General features: G+C 36.0%; 1 long non-coding RNA gene across 2 annotated transcripts in view; it reads left to right on the forward strand.

The window, feature by feature from the left end:
- The first annotated feature begins 240 nt into the window (after positions 1 to 240).
- LOC118978469 (uncharacterized) overlaps positions 241 to 22037 on the forward strand; it is a 28955-nt gene continuing 7158 nt past the window's right edge. The window contains exons 1-3 of one of the 2 annotated variants that reach the window (XR_005064712.1): positions 241 to 321; positions 1107 to 1288; positions 9925 to 10022. This is a non-coding gene — a long non-coding RNA (uncharacterized LOC118978469). Of the gene's footprint in view, positions 322 to 1106; positions 1289 to 4265; positions 4330 to 9924; positions 10023 to 22037 lie in introns of those variants that run through there. The other variant, XR_005064713.1, reaches the window with a different exon arrangement.

Consider the following 22037-nt stretch of genomic DNA (forward strand, 5'->3'; position numbering starts at 1 on the left):
ACCCCCCAACACACACATTGAATGTCCATATCAAACTAATCAGGAAAGGGTTTTACAGAGAAAGTTAGTGGGACATTTCCATTTAAATAATCATTTATTGTACTTCTATTATATGCAAAGCTTTGTTCTAGGTACAGCTTAGAGAAAAATAAAATTCATGACATATCTTTGCCTTAAAAAGCATATAATAATTCTCCAAGATGGTAAGTTTCGTGTCATTCTTATACATGTTATCTCATTTGATTTTCACAGTATCCTATGGAGTCCATAGTGAAGTATCGTGTCACAATGCATATGCGATGCAGTTGCATTGTACATGAGGTAATATCATGTCCTTCCACTTTGTGATAAAGAAGGTTTTTGTTAGTTAAATAAATAAGTCAGTGTCATAAATGGGGGAAGAGAAACAGGGAAGGTTAAACTGAGAAGTATTTATATTCTGGAGTGAAAGTTTATATTAGTATCAGCAAACACAATGTTTGCACCAGATTCTCCATTCTGTAGACCACCGAAAACACGACTCGTCAACTCCAGAACTCTTTTCTCTTAAACTGAAATTGGCCTTAAAACCCCTCTCTGCGCAGTGTTCAAACAGCCTTTACACTTTATTGCAAGGGGTATTTGTTACGGAACCTATTTGCCATCAGTTTTAGAAAAGAAGACCAAAAGAAAATTGAAAGGCAGAAAGAGACCAATGAAGGAAAAAATGTTTGAGAGAAGGATTCAGACAATATTTTTTGGAATTGTTTGAGGCTAAGCATGTGGTACAAGCAGAAAGAAGATATTTGAACAGCAGAATCTTATTTATGGGATGTTAGAAGGTTTATAGGGAGTTAGAACTGTAAGGAGAAGATTATAGTGAAACTGATAAATAATCCTCAGATATGGGTCAGGAGATCTTTGTTTTATGCAGGAATCATTCTATCTCTTGTTTTTCCTCTTTTTCTCCAGTTCACAGAGAGACAAAAATAATTTGTTGGAGAAATTGAGGGATAAGTACTCATGGACTCCTCAATGAACTCCTCAATATCCAGCACTATGAATTGGTGAAAGTTGGCAAAGAAATGATCAATTACTTTACTCCTTATTCACATTTCTGCTCCCAGAGAAGAAGCAGCTCAATGCAAGTCCACCCACTGGATTTCCACTCTCCTAACCAGCACATGGAAAAACCCTTTTCTCAAGGAACTGACCAACCCCAAAGAAGAAATTCTCCACAATCTGCCTTAGGGAGACGGCCTCATGAAAACGCTTTCTTCATGGGCTAATTTTAAATTAAGTCAGTGAAGTAACTAGATGTCTATTTCACGTACTCCTCCAATCAACTTTTTAATTTCTTACTCTTATTTTAAGACTATTTTTAGAGCAGCTTTAGGTTCACACAAAGAAATACAAAAGGGTGCTTTTTAGACAACAGGAAAATATTGCAGATGAAAGTCAGTGACATAGGATTTAATGAAGACTAACCAACAGAAGGCATATATATTTTGTAAGTCCAAGTGCATATTGACAATAATAACATTGCATGGAATGGCCTAGGGCTTTGGTAGTTTTTACTGTTGGGGTGCTATTTTCATGGATGAGTTTATTTAATCAGGAACTGTACATTTAACTTATATATTGTATGTCTTTGTTATTTTAAAATTTTTAAAAATTATTTTATTGTTGTTCAAGTATGGTTGTCTGCATTTATCCCCGACCACTCTCCCCACCCCAACCTTCCCCACCTCCCTCCTTTAATTCCACCCCCCTTGGTTTTGTCCATGTGTCCTTTATAGTTGTTCCTTCCTGCTTTCCCCCTATGTCTTAATGTCTACTACATTTCAATGAAATCGCTTTTAAAATGTTAAAAAGTAAATATATAAATAAGTGATAAATTTAATAAAACAAATAAGTACATTGCAAAGAAGTTATGTTAATTCTGGTTTTATTCTCATTAATTCTCTATTTTTCTGTTCTGCTCTCAGTACAGTCTGTTTTAAAAGAAAAACTAATATTGTCTCCTGTTACCAGCAATAGTCCAGACCAGGTATCTTAACTATAAATAGTAGGAAAAAAACCTCACATATCTTTTTATTGTATTGCTGTCCTCACAAAAAAAAGTAAAGAAAAACTCTAAATGTCCTAAAGGGGGAAAATAGACAACAGAGAAAAGAAAGAAAGAAAGAAACTTGGAAAGCTGTATTATATCTAACATGTGAATCCTATCAATCTGAGGTTGTTGGTTCCTTTGCAAGAGCCTTGGTTCTTGCCCTGGCTGGTGTGGCTCAGTGAGTTGGGTGTCATCTTGTAAACGAAAAGGTTGCAGGTTCAGTTCTCAGTTAGGGCACATGCCTGTGTTGTGGGCCAGGTCCCTAGCTGGGGGCGTGCAAGGACCCTGTTCAAGGAAACACTGATGTTTCTCTACTTCTCTTCCTCCCTCCCTTTATCTCTCTTTAAAAATAAATAAAATATTTTTAAGAAAGAATCTTGGTTCTTAATTCTGAACAATGGGTGAATTTGACACTGAGACTACTATATAAAGCCAGGATCTTCCAGACCTTACTCATTGAAAGAGACTAAGAGAATAAGCCTGCTTGTCTGTAAAATTAGAATGCAAAGAGATTTGTCTCTTTTAACCTAGATTCAGGGTAAGAGAAAATCATTTGCCCTTTAATATCACATCACTTAATAAGAACCACACCTTAAAAGTGCAAACGGTTTCCATCATGTTTCAATTGGGGGTAGACTTCTGTGCAAACTGAATGTTGACTTTACTGATCATATTTAGTTTTCCAAAATCAGTTCATAATTTTGTGAGTACATATGAAACAATAACACAAATGTGCAATATACTTTAAAAAATTCTTTATGATTAATCCATTCTTTGATTCAGCCCTTCCATGGCTGTTGTAAGGATTAAATTAAGTTATATGCAGAAAGCTCTCAGATTAAAGGCACATAGGACATTCTCAATCATATTGATTACTATTACTATCACTATCAAAATTATATCCATATTAAAATTTAATGGCTGGACACAGAAAACAGGGACAGTAGCAATTTGCTGAGCTTCTGTTAACCTAATCCTATGCTGCGTGTTTTCATAATCTTACCTTATTTCTGAGAGAGGCATTGTTATGTAATTTTCTAATTGAAGTTAGAAATGTTCTAAGATTACTGGTAAGTGGTAATCTTAAAAGCCAAAATTTGGATTTCTTTTTTTTAAATATATTTTTTAAAATTTAATTCTTGTTCAAGTACAGCTTTCTGTCTTATATTCCCAGCCCTGCCCGCCCCCCGCCCCGTGCTCCCCACCTTCCTCCAATTTCTGTCCCCCACCCTTAGTTATTGTCCATGTGTCCTTTATACTTGTTCATGTGAGTCCTTCTCCTTTTCCCCTGTGATTCTCTCCCCTCTGGACCCTGCCAGCCTATTCCGTATTTGAGTGTCATTGGTCATATTTTGCTTGCTTGGTTGTTTTGTTGTTTAGATTCCTGTTAACGGTGATATCATATGGTATTTGTCTTTCACCACCTGGCTTATTTCGCTCAGCATAATGCTTTCCAGTTCCATCCATGATGTTGCAAAGGGTAGTAGTTCCTTCTTCCTTTCTGAAGCATAGAATTCCATTGTGTAAATGTACCGTAGCTTTTTGATCCAGTTGGATTTCTGACCTCAAGCCTCTAATACGTTCCTTGGTATAACAAAACCATTCCCAGTACTGAGTCCTATTTATTCAAAAATTTTAAGTTTATGTTCTTCAAGATCAGGTGAAAGATGACTTGACATTGTATTGGTAATTTCTAATTAAAGTAAAACAAACAAATAAAATGGAAAACATAGTATGCCTATCCCCCATCAAAGCTGATCAAGGTTCTTTTTTCTGGAATTTCCAGTTCATTGCTTGAGACCTCCTCTCAGAAATGAATTAAAACATAGGCAGTTATCTGTATTACTTAATTTTATTATATTTTAAAATTTTGTCATTAAAATTTTTGTCATCTATTGTATTTTAATTTTGTCAGTAAAAAATTTAGCTTCATTTTGTTTTGTTATAGTTATATCCATGATGGGGATGGAACTGTATGTACGTCCACATACTTTGAACTTACATATGTCTGTGATAGTAATGATGATGGTAGTGATGTCGTCGTAGTGACACAGTGGAAGAGACAGGTAGGAACCAGATAACAACAGTTTGAATATAGACTTTCTAGGCACCTTCATCTCTTCATTGAAGCCAGTAGAGAAATGAAAGCATTAGAACACATGAGAAAACTTGGAGAGATCTTCATTTTAGAAAGAGCATTTTTGTCATGTGGAGAACGAATTGCTTACTTACTGGAGGTAGGGAAACAAGCTAATAAGTTATTACAGTATCCAAATGAAAAATTCAGAGGCCTGAATTAACAGTAACAGTGGGTATGCAAAGAAAAAGGTAGAATTGACAAATATGAAGAAAATTGATATATAGGACCAGGAATGTTTGAAAATGGGGGAGTGAAGAGCCAAAGTTGGGTTCCAAGTTTATAGCTTAAGTGAGCACCTGAGAGGTGCTAGGACTTGGAGAAATAAAATGTAAGGTGAAAAGAGCCGGGATGTTAATAAAGTCAACTTTGGACATTGAAGTAGACCCTTTCTCAGCTTGCTTTAAATAGAACAGGGAACAGGCATGTGATCTTGGTTCCAGAAATTTTTTTTCCAGTGAATTTTGTTCTGTAGCCGATGGCACAAATAACCAGCAGTAGGGTTGATCAGCCAGTCTCTCTGTCTCTCCTCCAGGTGCAGGACTGTTACTAGTAGCAGCAACAGTAGCAGTAGCGATGGTATTAATAGTACTAGGAACAGAGGGGCAGTGGTAGCAGGGCAGAAATTGTCAGGTCGATTGTTCAGTGCAAAACTATTGCCTGGTGTTTAGTGCTCAGTTGTGCTGACAGAGGAATCATTCCGCGCCCCGGCTTTAGTAACTACTCCTGGCTGTTGGACCTCAATCCTGTTGCTCTAGCTGTTTCAGAAAGCTTACTGGATATCTAAATGATCCAAAGTTGGCTTCTGTTTCTTGCAAGTGACAATTCTTGCTCAAACTGACAATTAGGTGACTGCAGGATGTACAAGTAGAAATGTCAACCAGGAAGCAGGGACTCGTGGATTTTGGTCCTGAGATAATCAAGAGCTGAGAGTAGATTTGGGAGAAATCAGTCTTAGGCTGGCAGTTTCAAACTACTGGAATTAAGGTCTCGGAGTGGGCATGTGGTGATGGATTTCCAGACACAGGTGAAAATTGTCTTCTGACAAGTTATGGAAAGCTCATTCTCTAAGACGAGAAAAAATTATAGAAGCAATAGCCAAACTTAAGCATCTTCATTCCCATAGAATTATTAATAAGCATGACTCATTTTATTTGAATGCTTGACGTTTTGTGATAACTAGGAGTACTTTCCTATAACCTAGAATTTAAGCCCACAGAATTTCCTTTTGACCCAAGCTTTTAAATATACTCTTTTGACTATCTAGTTCATGTGAAATTTACATTTACATGGTTTTATTCTAATACAGATCTTTATAATGAGAAGAATACCTGATGTTTTCGTAGAACCTAAAGAGCTTTTATGAGCAGAGACCTCTGCTTTTCACCTGACCTCACTAGTACAGTAATGTTGGCATGGCTAATTAAACAGGAAAAGTATCTAGTTTTCAAGCAAATAATCTAAAGAAATTTGGAAGTTTCAAGCATATTTATTTTCAACAGAAATTTCTAAAAATAAACTGTTTTTGACAAAAATAGAAAAAATTAACTTAGGCTAATTGAGATAAATGAAGGTTATTAAGTGATGGATCCCAACAATCTTTAGTTTAGATTTTTATTTTCTCAACCATCTCCAAAGTGTACTGTGTATCTTTAATAAGAAAAATGTTTTTCCTCTAATGATTGGAAGAGATACGTTTTGGAGTCTAACTGCTCTGCCTTAACCATCTCTCTTCTTTGTGTTCTCGTGACTCATTGCAAATCATTACTTTATCACTATTATAAGGCAATGCTTTCTTAAAAATATGTTTTCATGTCTCTACCATAGATTAAAAATCCCCTAGAGGGCACAAAACATGACTCAATAATTTCCGTAAATCCAGAAGGGAACACAGAATCCAACATGTATTAGGGTTTCAATACATATCTACTGAAGGAGGGATGGAAGGAATCATGAACCAGTTGAGAAATTTTACTCAGAAGGGCATTAAACAAGGAGGTACTATCTATTAAGAAAATTATTCTATCTATACACTCCATTTTTAATAATGCATACTTACTGAGCACCTAATAAAATGATTGACATTGTGGATACAAAAAAGTGACAAACTTGTTTTGTAGGCTGCAAATTAGGGAAAATACTTGAGAGACTGTCAGAAAAATTTAACCTCTACCATCATGGTACACTTAGAAAACTGCACACATTTCTTTGTATAACAAAACCATTTTATTTAATATTTGTGTGAATGGAAAAAGGAGAGAGAAAAGAAATATCTTCTGACAATATTTCACTAAATACATGCTATTTTGAGCAATTTGAGATCACTTATCATTTGGAAGTATTCCAAGTTATAAGAGTTAAAGGAAATAACACCTATTCTGCCTAGTATCCATTTTCTTTGTGAATATGGATTCGAGGCAAACAAGCCACGATTCTCCCAATTTCTTTTTGTGAAGTGAGGATTTTCTCTTTCAGAACTTTGATTTCAAGTGTTACAAAGCACAATATGAATTAAGGGTTTGTGTAAGGATCCTTTGGGAAAAAATCTGTGTATACGATCTATGTGAAATTAGCAGATGATACTAAAATGATTAGCTAAACATGCTAATTTTATGATGCCTCTATCCCACTGTTTAATGGTTGATTCTGACAATATTGTAATTTATTTTGCATCCATTTTGTTATAGTTTCTAAGGCGAAGGGCATAATTTATACAATTAAATGAAACCTTGATGTTTTCAATTAAAAAAACCCTTGAAATAATATGGATCAGACCCTGTAAAAAAAAGCAAGTTGCTCATTATATAGCCACTTCACTCTGAATAGTTAGTATTACAGCTCCAAATTTCAATTAACGGTACCCTTCAAAAGGCTTATGCTTTGATAATTAGTTTGGACCTGTGTCAAATTCATTTAAATGAGAAATCAGCCGTCAAAGATTAAAAACATGCTTCAATTTAGAGGTCTGCTTTCAACTTAAATTTTTTTCTTTATTTTGAAAAATTTCAAATGCTCAGAAAAGTTGAATGGACAGTACAATGAACACCTGTATACCCATCACCAACATTGAGCAATTATTGACATCCTGTTTTTCTGCTTCATTTTCCTCTAGTTCTTTTTCCAAATGAATGCTTCAAGAAGCAAGACATTTCACTCCTAACTACCTCAGCATGGCATCATCTAAGACAAAGATATTTCCTCCCCAACAGTAATGTATTACACTTAATACAATTAGCATTAATTCAAAGTCATGAAGTAACATGCAAAATTTCCTCAGTTGTAGCAAAAATATCTGTTTTGGCTTTATTTAACTCCACTGAGAATTTAGTCAAGTTTAGTGAATTAAAATTGGTTATATCCTTTTCACCTGTAAAAGCACTAGAGTTTCCAGGCCTTTCTCCTTGCAGAACAACCCATGCTTTGTTTTAATAAGTATGTTTATGACTTGATTTAGGTCAAATATTTTTGATAAGGCTGGTGCATGGGTGACGTTGAGTGTCTCCTACTATATCAGAGCTGGAGTCATATGATCTTAGGTCTTTCTGCTACAGCAAAGCCAAGAGTAACACCTTGATCTCTCCACTGTGAAGACACATTTTTTTCCTTGGTAGCTGAATTGTGTAGTGATACCTTGAGATCTTGTAAGTATACTCTAATCCAACATTTCACCAGTGATTTTAGCTTTCATTGATTATCCTTGTCTGAATCATTGAAATGACATTAGAAGATTCAAAACTGTATTTTTTATTTCATTATTGTTCAAGTATGGTTTTCTGTCTTTTACTCCCATCCCAGCCCTCTGCCCTCCCCAGTGCTCCCCACCTCCCTCCCATTTCCACCCCTGTTAGTTTTTGTTCATGTGTCCTTTATACTTGTTCCTGTGGATTCACAAAATTGTATTTTAAGTGAGTTTCTTGTAGACAGCATATACTTTGGGTTTTAAATCCATTCTAATATTCTATTTTAATTGCTGTATTTAGGCCATTAAAAGGTCCAGTGATTACTTATATAGTTGAATTACAGTACCATTTTTTAAACTATTTTCTTTTGTACCTTTTCATATTCTCCCTTTTCTGATTTTAATTGAGCAATTTATATACTCCTATTTTATTCCCTCTTTTAGTATGCCAATTATACTTTAAAAATTAATAGTTCCTCCAGACTTTATAATATATACTTTAAACTAATCTAAGTTCACCTTCAAAGAGTACTTCACTACCTTACATGTAATGTAGGAGTCTTATTCCTCAATATTCCCAATTCTTACAATGTTGCTTTCACAAACTTAATTTTTCTATCTGCTATAATGACAAAATACATCATTATGTTCTTATTTTAAACAAGTAGTTATATTTTAGGTTAAGAATAAAAATATTTTATCTTCATTTATTCCTTCTCTGATGCTCTTTTTTATGAGTTCTATATTATTTTTTCTTTTTTGATTTATATTGTATTTATTTTCACTACCATTTAGTCCCGTTATACCTCCCTGCCCCTCACAATCACCGCACTGTTGTCCGTGTCCATGGATCCTTTTTTCCCCTCAATCCCTCCATCCCCTAACTTTCTCCCCCCTTAGTTGTCATTTTGCTTTCTATTTATGGGTAAGTCTCTATATTGCTTGTTAGTTCACTGTGTTCATTAGATCCCACATATGAGTGAAATCATATGATATTTGTCTTTCTCTGACAGACTCATTTCACTTAACATCATGTTCTCCAGGTTCATCCATGCTGTAACAAAGGGTAAAACTTTCTTCTTTTTATGGCCAAGTAGTATTCCATCAGGTAACCACCCCATAGTTGTTGTATCCACTCATCTACTGGTGGGCACTTGCCAATTGTAAGTAACACTGCAATGAACATAGGGGTGCTTATGTTTTTTCAAATTAGTGTTTTGGATTCCTTTGGATATATTCCCAGAAAAGGGATCACTGGGTCAAAAGGCAGATCCAATTTGAATTTTCGGAGATACCTCCATACTGCCTTCCACAGTGGCTGTACCAATCTGCATATCTGCTGGCAATAAATACATTAATTTTAGTTTATCTAAGAAAGTCCTTATTTTGTGTTCACTTTTAAAAGATCATTTCAATAAACATAGAATTCTAGTTAGGAGTTTTGTTTTTTATTTTTTTCAATATGTTCAATATATTATGTAAATCTCTTACTGCCTGCATGTTGTCATATAAAAACCTAGTGAAATTCTTATTCTCCTTCCACAGGTAAGATACTTCTCCTTGCCTCATCAATTTCCTTCAATAATTTTTCCTTTTCTTTGGTTTTCTGCAGGTCAAGTATGACACGGCTACATTTTTTTGTTTGTTTTCTTTCTTAATGTTCAGTAAGCATTCAGTTAGGTGTTTTCTGAGTTTCCTGGATTTGTGGTTTAATGTTTATCATTAATTCTGGAAAATTTCCAACTATTATTACTTCAAGTCTTTCTTCTGTTCCCTTTTCTCTTTATCTCTTATTCCTCCTCTGGCATTCTAATTATGATCTTTTTTGTTCTGTTTATTTTTTTTCCTTTTTTTCATTCTATAACTAGAGTAAATCTTATCGTTTTAGTGGATCTCTGCATTCGGGCTGTGTACTTCCAGTGGTGTGACATTCTTGCCCTCAGTCCCTACTTCATTCCCCGTCTTTTCCACCTACCCGCTTAAAGTCCTGACTTCTGCTGAATTTTTTCCCCATAGGTGAGACAGCAGATCTGGAGGTTGATAAGCCTAGAGGAACACCCTTCCTCCTCTTGGAATAAGGCTCTCATAAAAGTCCTTTTTTTTTTTTCTGGAAGGTAGGTCTTTGCCGTGGGGAAAATTCTGAACACATTTTGCCATGCTCATTCTTTCCCTCCCTCTGCCAGGAAATTTTTCTGAAATCTTCACAGTGAGAAACTGGTATGTAGTCTCCCCTAAGATTGTGGCTCCCAACAGTTTCCCACTTTTAAATTAGCCTTCTCTCAGTCTCCAGCAACGTGTAAAACTTACCATGAATGTTTTCTTACCAATTTATTATTGTAATAGCTTCTGCTCATGTAGATCTTGACTGCAATTCTCTGGATTCACCTGTCTCTCCAGATGTCAGACTGGCCGTATGCCCTGCAGTCTTAGGGGGTTTTGGCGTATACAGAAGTTGTTGATTTTCAGTTCATCAAGCCTTTTCCTGTTGTAAACATGACAGTGACAACTGGAATCGAAGTTCAATGCTACACATACACACATATTTTCCATATGGCTTCCTGAGTCTCAGAGGCTCCTAAAAAGACACATATTAATTCAGGGCCTTGAATCAAAGTCACACAGCAGTGCTAAGCCTAAAAATTTGAGTCTTCTTACTCAAAATTCAAGGATGCTTTCTGCTATAACATGATTCAGTGCTTTTTATTTCTACGTTTTCTTTATCATAAGCTGGATCATCTGGCTTAAAGTCAATAGCTTCCTCAGCAGGTGGAAATATTATATATGTTGTAAGCCTAATTTTCCACCAGCAAAAATTAACATATTCAAGGTTGCCTCAAGATACTTTAAAAATTTCTCATAAATAACTCTTAATTATCTTATATTACTCCACCTAAGTCATTACAGGAAATCACTGGAAGATTCACAAACACTCAGAATAAATTATTTCTTCAAGTGGTTCTGTCATGGAGCTCAACTTTCTCAGCAGGTGTTTTTCAATAGTAGAGGAGGATCCAAGCTCTCAGATGGAAAGAATGTTTTAATTTTATTTCAATGTGTAACTCAATTTTGCTATAAAGAAAGTAAGGCTTATAGATACATTCTAGTTCTGAACAAAAGGACAGCACCAAAGTAGATGATTCAATATTGTATCAAGTGATTTAAAGATAAAATCACCCTATGTTGTCGTTTATGCTTTCTTTTGCAGAGATATTAAAATATTTTAGAGTCTCAGTAGGATTTCCATAGCAGCAAACCGCATCTTTTCTGTGTCTCAGGAGTGAGAACTTCTATTATAAGGACTGCAGGACACAGAATTCTTAGAGTTGAACTGATGATGAATGCAAAAATATATTTGTGAACCAGAAGGGGGCTACCTGGCAGGCCTGAGAAGGTCAATAATTAAAGGTAACTACACAGGATGTTCTGATCATAAAAATTCCTAATTGGGCATGTCATAGCATGAAGTCATGTCCTAGGCTTACATGGTAGATTTATCTACTCCTTAAGCAAGCCCTGCCCATTGTCTCTGTGCATTTGGGGTAACGTATTTGAAATGTCAGAATGATGTCTTCCCCGGGACTGAGGCAAGACCATCCCAACATTTCTCATTATTATTTTTACTCCCCTACCTCTGTAGACTACGTAGTTGAAATAACATACATTTAACATCCACCAGTGTAAAACCAATATGTATCTTTCCATTTTTCTTATTTTTAAATTTAATCCTAGATCTTTCCCTGCTTTACTTTCTCCTGCAGTCTTAATCTACCACTAACAGATTTCATGTAATCTCCTATATCTCCTTTCTTGATTCTAATGTATAGAATAAACTGCCAAACTGCTAATTCCTGGAACATTTTCTCAATCTTTTGAGATTTTGCTTCTTTGTGCGCCTTCAGCCTTGGCTGAAATAAACTCATTAAACCTTGCTTTGGGTTTGGAATTTTCTTCATCAACATAGTCATAACAATTATAGAATAACTAACCCTAAAATATTAAGCTTTTTATTTTAAGTCAATATCAAAAACATCTCAATGAAAAATAGTCAGACATTTGTTAAAGAAATAACAGAAAGAATATCCAAAATTTATTTTGATATTTTTGTTTAAAACAAATGTCCTAATTTATCTTAGTATAAGATAAATTATACTAGACAAGAAGCTCCTCAAGGGCAAAGAAAAAGATTTTTTTCCATGGACTTTAAACCAAGAATTGTTCAAAATTAGTTCTATCTCTCATCATTATGCAAATAGTATTTCTGTAAACTATAGTTTATAGTAAAGTTAATTGAGGTTAGGAGAATTTAAGGGATTCTAAGTATAGAACTGGTGTTACCCATGGTTGCTCCCTACCAGACAAGGTTAACTCAAACTGTAGGAGAAAATAAAGTGAGATAAAGATTACAGGTAGAGAAACAAAGGAGGATACATACAATACAAACATCTAATTTGGTGAGTTTCTCCTTGCCTTCTCCATGGTGTGTTTTTGAATCTATATATTTACCCTCCACATTTTGCCCTAAGCTACTATTAGTGTGATTTTACTACCTTGTGACTATAGGTCTGCATATAATATACACACAAAATTGTAACTGAAAACTTGTAAAACTGCAAAACTTTACTGATTTTGAATTGCAAAACAAGTAACATCCTGTTGGGAGTTCAACCATCACTTACCTGAATGGCAACCACACTAATAAGGCCTTCTCTGTGAACAAGGCAGTCCACTTACCTGGCAATAATTCAACCACTAATGCAATTCAAGAAACACTTATTGAGCATTGACCATGTGTAAATACCATCTTTGCACATCACTACTCCTCTGACCCACTTCTTAACAGTAGATTACTCCAGAACTTAGTTCTTGACTCTCTTTTCTCTTCCATAAAAAGGGTGTTTTAAAATTCTGTGTATAGATTGGTGGCTGCTAAAATGAGATCTACTACTTTGAATGCTCATCTATGATTTTCACAATTAATTGTAACTCATTCTTTGACTTCTTTTGTAAGACAGTTCAGCATCTCAAACTTAACTTTTAAAAAACGGAGCTTGTGGACCCATACTCTGGAAACTGTTTGGAATCTATTTTATTCATTCTCCTCTACATGGTGGGATGCAAAAAAAAATTGAAATTATCTTCTGGAGGGTGGGACCCTTGGTACAGGCTCCCCCCTCTAGGCGAGTATTCCAGGAACCCATGTATCACTGTACCAGCTGGCATTTGTTGTGACATTGTTGCCTTCAGCCTCAGTGGATTGTTTTTGAAGACTCAATGTGTTTGTTCATTTCATGATGGGTGATTTATGTGTACCCCTGCCCACACCACGCTGAGTATCCAGCAGTTTTTGACCAAAAACTTGATGACTCTCATGCCCTACCTTCCCTATTCACCTGTTCTCACCTTTGTGAAACTTTCTTTTGTTTTTTCTGGATGAAAAAGACCTCAAAGGGAACTGTTTTGCTGAGGTGTAAGAGGTGAAACAAAAAATGGCAGAATCACTAGAAGGTATCAAGATCAAGGACTTCAAAAACTGTTTTGAGCAATGAAAAAAATATCTTGATAGGTGCATTGCATCAAACAGAGAGTACCCTGAAGGTAACTGAAGTTTGAGTTGTAAGAATAAATATATTATTTTTTATACATAAATTCTGTTCTGGGGAGCCTCCCCCTCATACAATATTACTACCACTTCACTCAAGACCCTACCTTTCCTTGAAAGGATTACCAACAGTTCACAATTTCCTTTCTCCCACTTTTACACTTCTACATGTAATTTGTTGTCTATACTGTAGCCAAAGTGATCACTTAAAACATAACTCAGACTGCACACTCTCTTTTATTAAACCCTGTCTATAAATTACCTTTAACACTAGCCTGGTTGCAAAGCCATGCAGGACCTGACCTGACCTTCCCCTTTCATTTATAACACTCATACATTGTGCAGCCAGCCTCCATGTACACTAGCTTTTGCATTTCTCAAACACATCAAGCTCATTGCCACTTTAGAGTTTTGAACTCACTGTTTTGAGTAGAGCAAAATTGCCTCTCCCGTGATTTTTCTGTACTCCCCAATCTCATGCATTAGCAAGTATTTTGGCCTCATTTCCATAATTAATTCCAAAATTTTCACTCTGGTACATCTCCACTAATAGCTTATAAGGCCAGAGCATTACAATCTCTTCTTTGGACTATCAGTTTTCTATTTTGTCTGTTTATTCTTGACAATCAAAAGAACATTTTCAACATTTCAACAGATGCTTTTTTAAAACAATATAAATCAGATCATATCACCGTTTGTATGAAACCTTCAGTGGATTGTGAACAAACAGACCATAGCCTACAATGTGGTGTGTGATCCAGGGCCTGCCCACTCCCTCCCTGTCACTGTCACTGTCGCAGGCACGCTGGCCTTTTGGTGTCTTGAACGTGGGTTCATGGACATGTTCTTACTTTACCTTGAGACCTTTCTTTGCTGTTCTTACTACCTGGAAGTCTATTTACCTCATAATTTCATATGAATGACTTTTCCTCATTACTTATATCCTAGGTCACATATCAGAGTCCCAAAGTGAAGCAGCCCCAACACTCCCTCTAGTATTTCCCACTGTCATTCCTTTTTCATTATTATGTTACTCTATTTACTTTTTAAAATTTATCTTTAGCAGGGAAGGGAAGGAGAGAAGGAGAGAAGTATCAATGTATGGTTGCCTTTCGTGGGTCCCCTGCTGGGAACTGACCTGCAACCCAGGCATGTGCCCTGACTGGGAATCGAACCACGATTGTGTGGTTCACAGGCCCGCACTCAAACCACTGGGCTATGCCAGCCAGGGCTCCATTTACTTTTTTACACTCATTTGATAGACTCTAAAGGTTTTTTTTTTTTTTTTTTTTTTTTTACTAGTTTAGTGTCAAACTTGCTTAGTAAAAGTTATCTTAGAGACTGAAATCCTGTCTAATATTCTTAGTGGAACCAAGGGTTCCTATTGGCTGAGAATAAAAGATAATGCTAAAAAGTAGTTTAGAGACAGAATGAAATGAGCTTTAAATATCAAGGTAGATGGTATGGACTTCATCCTATGGATAATAGAAGGCCTTGAAATTTTTCATAAGTAATATAATGAGTGTTTTGTGGAGATTAGTTTGGACTCATAGTTAGTATGGAATTAAAAAGATATACTAGAGTAATTAGAAGGATATAACAATACTCCACTGTGTATGTGTGTAGTAAATATGGGAGTGAAAAAAGGAAGAAACATAACTGACAGTGATAATCTGGATCTGCCTAAAGTGTTGAAGTGAGGATGAAGGAACATAAATCTTAAATAACTTTTTAACCATAAGAGTTTAGAATTTATGTTATAAAGTATGATTTTACCAGATATACCTCAACCTACTATTGAACATGTAGATAACTGATCTTCTAAAATCTTATATTGATTTGAAGCTGAATTAGTTTTAACTATACAAATAGGAGTAAATAACTTTTAACTGAGAAACAAGTGGGATGTTCTATTATTAATTATTACTATCTCAAGGACAGCAGTCAATTGCTGTTTTATTGCAATAAAATATCACTAAATGGACAGAAGCCTCATATTAAGTAGGAGCAAAAGTAAGTAGGAGATTGTAAAAGCTAAATATATACTTTCATAGCTATCTTGTACTTTCATTAGGTAATAACATTAACATCATAAACAAAACTCATTAAAATTCTTTGTGATATATGTGTAAGAAGAAATTTTGATAGATTATTTTAATATAATCAATATATTATTGGCTATCTTTTAAGTTCTAAGTTTTATTTTTGTACAAATGTAATAATTCTAGGTTTCTAATTTTTGTAAAGTTAATAAATCTATGAAGCAAATTGTTTTGTTTCCTATGAAATACTTTAGCTAAAATACTTCCTTCAAAACTGACAGAGTATTTATTAGATTTCCAGAAAATGCAACAAAACCTTCCTGGAATTCTTCTAACTCTCACCCATAAAGAATGTGAGTGATACTGACTGAGTGCAATGCTTCCCTACATCAACTGTCACAAGGAATTGAGAACTGATGTCTTCTTCATGACGTATAACTCATTCAAGATTCAAGTAGGTTTTTAATATAAACTTGCAAGACTCTGTCTAAGAAGTATTATTTTTTAGATTTTATTTATTATTAGACACGGGGAAGGTGGAAGAGGAGGGAAACATCAATGTGTGTTTGTCTCTCATGCGCCCCCTACTGGGGACCTGGCCTGCAACCCAGGCATATGCCCTGACTGGGAATCTAACCAGTGACCCTTTGGTTCCCAGGTGGTCGCCCAATTCACTGAGCCACTCCAGCCAGGGCAAGAAGTATTAATTTCTTATGAAAGCATAAACATCAGTTACAATTCTAAATTAAATGCTATGTATACAATGTCAAATTATCATTAAAAGCACAGTACATCCAGTACTTTCTAATAAGAATTTTTTTTGTATTTTGTTTGCCTCTTTTAATAAAAATATATTTTAAGCTTATAATATATTCCCAGTTTTGTTTTGAATGTTATGTACCGCAATCATATAACTGGCAAAGAAATACAGTTTTACTTGCTCTGTTCACTTGTCTTATACCTTGAGTATATTGCGCTTGCATAATTACAGTGGTTACTATTACCACAACAATGATAAAATGTGGTCTTCTGGCCAAGATGGAGGCATAGGTAGACACACTGTGCCTCCTCACAGAACCCAAATTAAGGACAACAAAAATTTAGAAATGAAAAAAACAACCAGAACTGACAGAAAATTGAACTGTATAGAATTTCATCCAGACTGGCAAGAGGGGAGGAGTCAGCAGCCGGTGGAGAGGGGTCTCAGCAGAAAAAACTGGTGGTTGTCAGGCCCCAGGCACAAGGGCAAGGACTGGCAGATCCTGGGCAACAAGCAGACCCAGTGAAATGCGCAAGGTGGTTGGCTGACGTGGTCACACATTTGTGCGCAGATAAACCAGGAGAAAATGGGGAGCAAGACAGATCTCACAACCCAGGGCCCCAGAGCCAGGAAATAGAGCCTAAAAACACCGATTGAAAACATTTGTGGGGGTAGAGGTGCCGGGAGAGATTCCCATCCTACAGGAGAGTTTGTTGGAGAGACCCACAGGGTCCTAGAACCACCCACCTGGGAACCAGCACCAGAAGGGCCCAATTTGCTTGTGGGAAGTGTCAGAGGGGACTGAAATTGAGAGAGAGTGGAGCAAGCGCCATCATTTCTTCTCTGACCCCACCCCCACATACAGAGTCACAACCCAGCAACTGGGTTGCCCTGCCCTGGTGAACACCTAAGGCTCTGCCCCTCACTACATAACAGGTGCATCAAGACAAAAAAAAAAGGGCCCAAATGAAAGAACAGATCAAAACCCCAGAGCCAATATTTTTAAGTGACCAAGAAGTAGCCAACCTATCAGATGCACAGTTCAAAATACTAGTGATCAGGATGCTCACAGAACTGGTTGATTTTAGTCACAAATTAGAGGAACATATGAAGGCTAAACTAATTGAAATGAAGGGAAATGCACAGGAAACCAATAGTGATGGAAAGGAAGCTGGGACTCAAAGAAAGGGAGTGGACCAGAAGGAAGAAAGAAACAACCAAACAGAAAATAATGAAGAAACAAGAATTCAAAAAAATGAGGAGAGGCTTAGGAACCTCCAGGACATCTTTAAACGTTCCAACATCCAAATTATAGGGGTACCAGAAGGGGAAAAGAAACAGCCACGAGTGGAAAACTTATTTGAACAAATAATAAAGGAGAACTTCCCCAGTCTGGCAAAGGAAATAGACTTCCAGGAAATCCAGGAAGCTCAGAGAGTCCCAAAGAAGTTGGACCCAAGAAGGAACACACCAAGGCACATCATAATTACATTAGCCAAGACTAAAATGAAGGAGAGAATCCTAGAAGCAGCAAGAGATAAGGGGACAGTCACCTACAAAGGAGTACCCATCAGACTGTCAGCGGATTTCTCAAAAGAGACCTTACAGGCAAGAAGGGGCTGGAAAGAAGTATTCCAAGTCATGAAATCCAAAGACCTACAGCCAAGATTGCTTTATCCAGCAAAACTTTCATTTAGAATGGAAGGACAGATAAAGTGCTTCTCAGATAAGGTCAAGTTCAAGGAGTTCATCATCACCAAGCCCTTATTATATGAAATGTTAAAGGGACTTATCTAAGAAAAAGAAGATAAAAACCATGAACAGTAAAAAGACAGCAAACTCACAGTTATTAACAACTACACCTAAAACAAAAGCAAACTAAGTGAACAACTAGAACAGGAACAGAACCACAGAAATGGAGATCACATGGAGGGTTAGCAACAAGGGAGTGGGAGGAGGAGAAGGGGGGAAAGGTACAGAGAATAAGTAGCATAGATGGGAGGTAAAAAAAAGACAGGGGGAGGGCAAGAATAGTATGGGAAATGTAGAAGGTAAAGAACTTATGACACATGGACATGAACTAAAGGGTAGGAATGTGGGTTGGAGGGGGTGTGCAGGGTGGAGGGGAATGAAGGGGTGAAATAGGACAACTGTAATAGCATAATCAATAAAATATATTAAAAATGTGATAGGGTACATTCTATTATATTATTGTATACATGTACATAATGTATACATGACAAATAAACATACTACTTAGTTAGAATCTAATTTCAGTTGGTGTGACCTATGGACCCTAAATATTCATGAATTAAGTAAAATAAAAGTCTGTTTCTCGATCAGCTGTGAGGAATTGTAAGGAAATTGACACCCATCTGTCTTAGAATCTTGCCCTCGTCTCTCTGCTGCAGGAGTGAAGAGGAGGGAAGGTCCCATTGGACCTATTGCAAGCATATTATAGGAAATGGTTGCTCTGACTGTAAACATCCCCATTGTTTTCCTTATGCCCCCACTGAGCTGAAATGTTAAACACTTTGTCAAGTTCAGATAGAAAAGAGAAGGAACCCTGCCTGTTATTGGGCAGGGTTAACTCAATAACCAGTGGTTCTAACATTTAAATTTTCCAGACCCCGGTGACTTCTTATAAATACAGCTCCCAGAATCCTGTACTATTCTGGTTCCAAGATAGCAAAAAGCATAATGCGAATGCCCAAGGTACAGAAAAAAAAATGCTAAAGTTAGGTAACTTCATTAAAAAAGGGCACTTTGCCCTGAAGCTGCAGTGAATTATGATGCCTGATGATAGTTCATGAATTCATCTCCTCACATAGTTTAGGTCAGGTGCATATTTCAGCACCTGCTACATATTTTATTCTGCCTGTTTATAAAAGTAAGAAAATGCAAAACAGACCATTTGAAAGGTTTTCAGTCTCTTTCCAAAGTAAACTTAACAGAAGGAGATATACCTTAAAGTGCTTTGAAGGTAAGGAATTGCTCAGAACCCTGGAAAGATCTGATTTACAACTTAATAACTTCAGCTTCTGGAAACAAAATGGAGTTCTTATTTCAAGGCTGAAATACTACCATTTTCTCTGAATACAAGCAATAATTTAAATTCATGATTTCTGGATTATTCATACAACCCAATTTAATATAAACAGTGTTCTCATCTTCAGTGTTTATGAATGATGTGTCTTAAGGGTATACTGAACTTTATAACAAACAGATGCTAAAAGTAACTACCTCGTGTGCTACCTTTATGAATAAGAGCCTGAAATACATCACATATTCTTGGCAATTTGAGTAAAAAAGAAAAGGCAACTTTTTTTTTACTTTAGGAAAATGAATACTTTAAAAGCAAATATATTAAAAAAATACCATTTAAAAAAGAAAATTTCTCTTTATAGTGGGAGTCAGATTTTGGAAGTTTAGGTACATTGAGAGTGATTTCTTCTGTATACTCACTGACATGTTTGTTTGTGACATAGAAACAATGTTTTAGAAAATATTACTAACTGAAGACCAACTAGGAAAAATAAAGCTTTTATAGACACATAACACATTCAGCAGAAAAATCAGAAATGTTGGGAATGCGACACAAATGTTAACTATTATTTTAGGTATAATACTAAGATAGCTATATAAACAGTGGACAGGACTAGAGATACTAAACTTCTATTGTATGAGTCATAAAACTCCACCATCAAGTTATTTTTCAGAATATTTAAGTGGTGATAGGGTATGCAGATGTCTGCATGCAGATGTCTGCAGTGCTTGGGTACTCATCACTGGGTCACCTGGTTTTCATACTTAGTTCAGAAAACCTTGGTGGCTTCTGAGCCACACTGTTTTTAACTGCAACCTCTGCTACCTGCAGATTTTGTTGATGGCATCACTTCCACGGTCTGATCTCTGTTTCCCTTTACTTTTCTCTATCTTTTGCCTTGTTTTTGCCAATCAAAATCCATCTTTCTACCAGTTCACAATCATTAAACATTACAGTAATAATCACTTACAAGTACCAGTACTTACTTACTTTTGAGGTTTAAGAGGATGGCTTATGAAACTAGACATGCTTGGGTCTTTCCAAACATTTGTTCGTTTATTTAACACATGGTTGGGCCACTCCTGTGCACAGAGTAATATGCTTCCTGCTGCAGAAATAGTGGCCAGTAAGGTGGAAATGTTTGCTCTCTAAAGGAATCCTGGGGGTGGTAATGCTGATATTTAACAATTAATTATCTAAATTGTTTTTATTTGGAATTAGGCTAAATGTGACGCAGTGGAAGTAGAGAGTATTATCCTTGATTATTTCAGTAGACAAATCTGATACAGTCTGCAAAGTGAGAGAAAGTGTCCAGGAGGTATGAATTAAAGAGTGAGAGTGATCAGCCCAGGGAAGAAGGGGAGATCAGTGTGGCAGGAAAAAAATGGGAAGTAAGGCCGCAATTAATTGAGAAGGGAATAGGACACTAAGGCTGATGTGCGGAGAGTGAGGAGCAGGTGACTAGGTGGGGCTGGGACAACAGGCAGAAGAGGTCATGCAGGGCTTTGCAAGCTAGGTTATCATTTTGGATTTTTTCTTAAGAGCAAAGAAATTTCAAAGAATTGTAGGTTCAAGTGGTGCTTCCCCTTTAACACCATAATATTGTAGAGATTGCCCTATTTTTCTAAGCCTTAGTTTATAACTCTATAATGGGGATAATAATGTATATCACAGGATTGTGCTCAAAATTGAATGTGACCATGTATGAAAAGAGTTCATCATAATGTTTAATGTATTAAATACTTGATGAATTATGGTTATTATCATATATTATTTTACTATGGTTTTTACATACATATTTTAAACCACAGCACTATTCTAAAGGGAAGGATGGCACTTTTTGCTTTACAGAGAAGGTAACCAAAGCACAAATAGGTTGTTATCTTACTCAAGGTCATGGTCAAAATGTAAGTATGGAGTCTGTGTATAGTCACTGACCTGTCAAGGTGTCCTGTTCTGCTCCTTGCAAAGACACAGACTCCTTTCTCTGTTCAGAATGCAGATCATATGTCATTTCTTCCAGGAAGATTTTCTGACTTCTAGGTTAAAAAAAGTCTCTTTATTCTATAGTAACCCTTTTAAATCTTTAGGTTCTATTTGTTTGCTTGCCTGTCTTCTTAACTTGGCTGGGAGGAGTTTTTTGTAACACAAAGTCTAACTATCTATGTGGCCCAGAACTGTTCACAATACTTGACCGGTAATAGTTTGTTAATAAATGTTGACTTGAATTGAAACAGGCCATGACATTTACATCTATAACATTTTATGTCTTCTTAAAAGACATTATGTATCTTCATCTTCATGGTAAACAGCAATTCCCTTTCCATGTTTAGATAACAGTCATTTTATGTCTTTATTAAGTACTTAAGGGTCTTAGTTTATCCATAAATATCTGAATTCATGAACTTGAACCCCTGACATTTTTTCCTTCCAATATCCCTTCATTCTATCTTTCTGCCTGGTTAAAGTTAATAAATCATTTGTTATCAGTCTTTTTAAGAACCAATAAGGAAAGCAAGGAATTTGTAATTTCATTATGTTGTGCCTTAAATATCTAGTCTATCCATCAAAATGAACTCCTTGTTGTGAATTCACTTCATAGCACACCCTGGAGATGGCACAACACTCATTTTTATGAAAATGCTGATTTATTAAGTTTATTGTGTGTAGATTGTTTGAAGA

The sequence above is a fragment of the Sturnira hondurensis genome, unplaced genomic scaffold (genome assembly GCF_014824575.4).
Source record: "Sturnira hondurensis isolate 20B ecotype Veracruz unplaced genomic scaffold, ASM1482457v3 Scaffold0021795, whole genome shotgun sequence".
Lineage (NCBI taxonomy): Eukaryota > Metazoa > Chordata > Mammalia > Chiroptera > Phyllostomidae > Sturnira > Sturnira hondurensis.